A 5,901-nucleotide genomic window follows, 5' to 3' on the forward strand; every position below is an offset into this window, starting at 1 on the left:
CTCGGGATATCATCAGATTCCTATAGAGCCAAATGATATTAGGAAGACAACATTTAGGACCAGGTTCGGCCATTACGAGTTCGTGGTGATGCCGTTCGGTCTGACCAATGCACCTGCCGCTTTCATGAAAATGATGGGCAGCGTGTTCGAGGACTTCTTGGATGAATCGGTGATCATCTTCATTGATGATATCCTGATCTACTCCAAGGACGAGGAATCTCATCGGAAACATTTGAGAGCCATGCTGGAACGATTACGTGAGCACAAACTCTTTCCTAAACTCAGCAAGTGCAGTTTTTGGCAAAAGAGTATTGGGTTCCTCGGTCATATTGTTTCTGATCAGGGCGTCTCAGTGGATCCAGAGAAGATCAGGGCAATCAAGGATTGGCCCCGACCACGCAGTGCCATGAAAGTTAAAAGCTTCCTAGGGCTGGCAGGTTACTATAGAAAGTTTATGAAGGGATTCGCAAGCTTGGCTCAGCCGATGACACGGTTGACTGGGAAGAACGTTAAGTACACATGGTCCAAGGAATGTACGAGATGTTTCTCCGCACTTAAGGATATGCTGACTAGCGCACCCATCCTGGTTCTTCTGGAGGCAGACCAACCTTATGTGGTCTACACGGATGCGTCCATCACTTGACTCGGTTGCGTGTTAACTCAACATGGGAAGGTCATTGCTTACGCGTCGAGGCAGCTGAAGAAATATGAGGGAAACTACCACACCCATGACCTTGAAATGGCTGCGGTAGTGTTCGCCTTGAAGATTTGGCGATCATATTTATATGGGACCAAAGTTCAGATACTTACGGACCATAAAAGTCTGAAGTATATATTCACCCAGCCTGAGTTGAACTTAAGGCAGAGGAGGTAGATGGAGTTCGTGGCCGACTACGACCTAGACATCACTTACTATCCGGGCAAGGCCAACCTTGTGGCTGACGCCTTGAGCCGGAAGCGAGAAGATGTTGTGGCCGGTAGCGGAACGGACGAGCCGGATGAGGTAGGAAGTTTCATCCGTTTGAATGCTTTGAACGGGACGGACGAACCACGGGGTTTAGAGGCGGTGAATAGAGCCGACCTGCTTACCCGGATCCGGGCCCAAGGTCAGGACGAGAACCTGAAGATGGTTGCTCGGAACGACCTGACTGAGAATCAAATCGCCAAGGACGGTATGATCTTACTTCATGGTCGGATCAGCGTACCCAATGATTGGAGTCTAAAGGAAGAGATCCTTAGAGAAGCTCACAAGTCTAGATTCTCGATCCATCCTGGAGTGACCAAGATGTATCATAATCTCAGACAGTACTATCATTGGATACATTTGAAGGCCGATGTGGCCGAATGGGTGGCCAAGTGTCCTACTTGTCAACTCGTCAAGGCCGAACAACATGTTCCGAGTGGACTGCTTTAGAGCCTACCTATCCCGTCACAATCTCGTCAATGTACTTACTCACAATCCGGTCGACTCAATCAGTCTTTTTGATGGCCAGGAAGTGGGCAGACTTGGTCAGTCGATCCACTATTACCCAGAAAGCATCATTCCTATTCCTGGTAGTGGGAAATCCTGTCACGAAGTCCATCGTGATGTGATCCCACTTCTGGCAAGCTTTTCAGAAAGCTTTAGGAACAAGGGTGAACATGAGTACGGCTTATCATCCCCAAACGGATAGACAGTCGGAAAGAACTATACGGACGCTGGAGGACATGCTTCGAGCATGTGTGCTCGATTGGGGTGATTCCTGGGAACGGCATTTGCCGTTAGTGGAGTTCGCCTACAACAACAGTTTCCACTCACGTATAGGCATGTCGCCATATGAAGCTTTGTATGGACGACCATGCAGGACACCGTTATTCTGGACCCAAGTGGGGGAGCGCAGCATGATAGGCCCCGAGATCGTGGAAGAAACCACAGAGAAGATCAAGTCCGTGCGGGACAAGATGAGGGCCGCATAGGATAGACAAAAACATTACGCTGACAAATGAAGGAAAGAACTGGAGTTTGCAGTGGGTGATATGGTCTATCTCAAAATGATTACATTTAAAGGTAGCGTGCAAATTTCTGGTAGAAGAAAATTAAACCCAAGATATCTAGGTCCGTTCATAGTCATAGAAAGAGTGGGTAGTGTGGCATATAAGTTGGACTTACCATCCGAGATGGAAGCCTTTCATAATGTTTTTCATATCTCCCAACTCTGAAAGTGCTTGACGGATCAGGACATCTTAATACCAGAAATACCATCTGACCTAGGTACGAACCTAACCTTGGAAACAAGGCCGGTTCGGATCGTAGATAGGATGGAAAAAGCAATGAGAAAGAAAACAATCCAGGTGGTCAAGGTCATTTGGGATTGTAATGGTCGAGAAGAGACCACTTGGGAGACGGAGGCCAGGATGAAGGCCGAGTTTCCAAAATGGTGTGACCAGTTTGTGTTGGATGAAACACATGACTTGGATTCGAGGACGAATCCATTGCTAGTGGGGGATACTTGTAACATCCCGGATCCTGAATAGGACCATTGGGACGGCCATGGTGCGAGGAAACGTGCTAGCCAGTCTTAGGACATCAAGGCAAGCGTTCCATGGCCGGATAACAAGGTTAAGGACATAAAGAAACTTAAACTTAACCTTACATTAGACCTAACCGCTTCTCCTCTTCTTGTTTCTATCCGGTCCTTTCTCTTTTTCTGATTATACACGAAGGGTTGTGTTGGTTCAGTCCAAGGGACACGTCCCTAGACTTGGCCGGACATAATCAAACCGCTAACCTGGACGCTGGTGGGTTAGACGGACGGTTCGAATCGCACCATGGACTACGCGGTTGGGATAAACGGTTGGTCATGTTCCCAAGAGGCACGAGTGGCCAAAGGTCACGAGTTACCAATGGTTGTGAGTTGCAAAAGGGTGTAAGTAACCAAGGGTTGCGGACGCTAAGAGGTACGAGGACCAAGAGGTACCAAAGGGCCGAAGGGGTGCATGTTCCAAACGGTGCCTGTGGAGACAGGTAGTCTCCGTTCCATTGGGATCAGACCATGTCTTGTCCATTGAGACAAGTACACGGTTCGTCCAAGCCAGGGTAAGAGTCGCAAGGGATCCAGCCAATCAGCTTCCTTTCGCCTTACGGGTTTACTCTCCCGTTGACTCGCACACATGTCAGACTCCTTGGTTCGTGTTTCAAGACGGTTCGAATGGGGAGCCCACAGGCCGACACCCTGAGCACGCAGATGCCGTGGCACACCATGAGGTGCGTGCTGCAGACCACGATTAAGGCAGTGACGTCTCCGCGGGCGTAACAAAAGCTTGGGCTTAGGTCACCACCTTAATCCGCGTCGGTCCACGGCCTGAATCGATCGGCAGTCTGTATTGCTCCGTTCCGCATCCGACCGGGACGAATTGTCGGCCCCCATCTGCTTTCCTCCCGACAATTTCAAGCACTCTTTGACTCTCTTTTCAAAGTCCTTTTCATCTTTACCTCGCGGTACTTGTTCGCTATCGATCTCTCGCCCATATTTAGCCTTGGACGGAACTTACCACCTGATTAGGGCTGCATTCGCAAACAACCCGACTCGTAGACAGCACCTCGTGGTGCGACAGGGTCCGGGCACGACGGGGCTCTCACCCTCTCTGGCGCCCCTTTCCAGGGAACTTGGGCCCAGTCCATCGTTGAGGACGCTTCTCTAGACTACAATTCAAACGCCGAAGACGTCCGATTTTCAAGCTGGGCTTTTCCCGGTTCGCTTGCCGTTACTAAGGGAATCTTGTTAGTTTCTTTTCCTATGCTTATTGATATGCTTAAACTCAGCGGGTGATCCCGCCTGACCTGGGGTCGCGTTGAGGACTTTGGGTCATCAAGAGCTTTTGGACCGGAACGTTTGACTATATGACGAGAACTGAATTCACCACTGCATGTCAAGACGATCCTGGCGTCCTTAGCTCAGATTTGGCCAACCGCGTGCAGTAACACACGGGAGATCAGCTTCCGTCCCATATCTCTCGAGAGGATAGGGGGACAACGATTTGTGACACCCAGGCAGACGTGCCCTTGGTAGAAGGCTTGGGGCGCAACTTGCGTTCAAAGACTCGATGGTTAACGGGATTCTGCAATTCACACCAAGTATCGCATTTTGCTACGTTTTTCATCGATGCGATAGCCGAGATATCCATTGCCGCGAGTCGTTTTAGACTTTACATTGCAGCACTGCTTCCGAACAAACACTATCTCCGTGGTTGGCGAAAGCAGGGCTGTTTAGTTGCATTTTCCTTGACACTTTCGTCTGGGGTTTGGTGATATCCGGAAGCTATGCATACGATCCACCCAAAAACTGAAGTCTTGGGCATGGATGAACGCATAACCACAGAATCGGCAGGCACAGATAAGAAAACCGGCCTACCGAGAGTGATGTTTCATCGTTCTCAGGTCGTTCTGTTTCCAGGGTACGACTGACATGATCCTTCCGCAGGTTCACCTACAGAAACCTTGTTACGATTCTCCTTCCTTTAAATGATAAGGTTTAGTGGACTTCTCGGGACGTCGCAGACGGCGAACCACCCACGTCGCCGCTATCCAAAACACTTCACCGGACATTCAATCGGTAGGAGCGACGGGCGGTGTGTACAAAGGGGCAGGGACGTAGTCAACGCGAGCTGATGACTCGCGCTTACTCGGAATTCCTCGTTGAAGACCAGCAATTGCAATGATCTATCTCCATCACGATGAAAATTCAAAGATTACCGGGCCTGTCGGCCAAGGTGTGAACTTGTTGAATACATCAGTGTATCGCACGTGCGGCCCAGAACATCTAAGGGCATCACAGACCTGTTATTGCCTCAAACTTCCTTGGCCGAAACGGCCATAGTCCCTCTAAGAAGCCGGGCCGTGAAGGGATGCCTCCACGTAGCTAGTTAGCAGGCTGAGGTCTCGTTCGTTAACGGAATTATTAACCAGACAAATCACTCCACCAACTAAGAACGGCCATGCACCACCACCCATAGAATCAAGAAAGAGCTCTCAGTCTGTCAATCCTTATTATGTCTGGACCTGGTAAGTTCCTCGTGTTGAGTCAAATTAAGCCGCAGGGCTCCACTCCTGGTGGTGCCCTTCCGTTCAATTCCTTTAAGTTTAAGCCTTGCAACCATACTCCCCCCGGAACCAAAAACTTTGATTTCTCATAAGGTGCCAGCGGAGTCCTAAAAGTACATCCGCTGATCCCTGGTCGGCATCATTTATGGTTGAGACTAGGACGGTATCTGATCGTCTTCGAGCCCCCAACTTGCGTTCTTGATTAATGAAAACATCCTTGGCAAATGCTTTCACAGTTGTTCGTCTTTCATCAATCCAAGATTTCACCTCTGACTATGAAATACGAATGCCCCCGACTGTGACACCCCCGATTGTAGATAACCGGAAATGACACGGTCGATGTTCCTGATGGTTGACCCGAGGTTCTCGAAATAAATCTGATCACCTTAGACCAACAACCAAAGAACACAGACACTCCTATCAGATATTACTCTAGGCTTTTCAAACCCGATAAAGCAAATTCGATAGTTAGTTCGTCCCGGACAAGGAGAAATATCATTGGAACTCGTGATTTATAAACATCTTTTATACCTTATTTATTTACTTTAAACATCTTACAAACTGTTATAGTTTACCCTACGGCCTATCGCCAAACAACATTTTAAGTAAATATACATCAAAACGTACGTTGCAAGGACAACACACAATAATCCGCTGGTTGGCCGCTCCTCCGTCCAAAAGGTAAAGTGTCCTCCGCCTAAGGGTTACCTGCACATACGAATGAGTCATGAGCAACTAGTTTACTCAGTGAATCTTAGAATCACAACCCATCAATCATAAACCCAAACAATTCTTCAAATGCATATACATGATCATGAAAG

At 48.6% G+C, this 5,901-nt stretch overlaps 1 non-coding gene across 1 annotated transcript; it reads right to left on the minus strand.

The window, feature by feature from the left end:
- Positions 1-4,020: 4,020 nt before the first annotated feature.
- Positions 4,021-4,175, minus strand: LOC117131559. The gene has a single exon (XR_004454686.1). It is a non-coding gene; the product is annotated as a 5.8S ribosomal RNA (ribosomal RNA).
- Between the last annotated feature and the right edge of the window lie 1,726 nt (positions 4,176-5,901).

Source organism: Brassica rapa, unplaced genomic scaffold, assembly GCF_000309985.2.
Source record: "Brassica rapa cultivar Chiifu-401-42 unplaced genomic scaffold, CAAS_Brap_v3.01 Scaffold1039, whole genome shotgun sequence".
In the NCBI taxonomy this organism is placed as follows: Eukaryota; Viridiplantae; Streptophyta; class Magnoliopsida; order Brassicales; family Brassicaceae; genus Brassica; species Brassica rapa.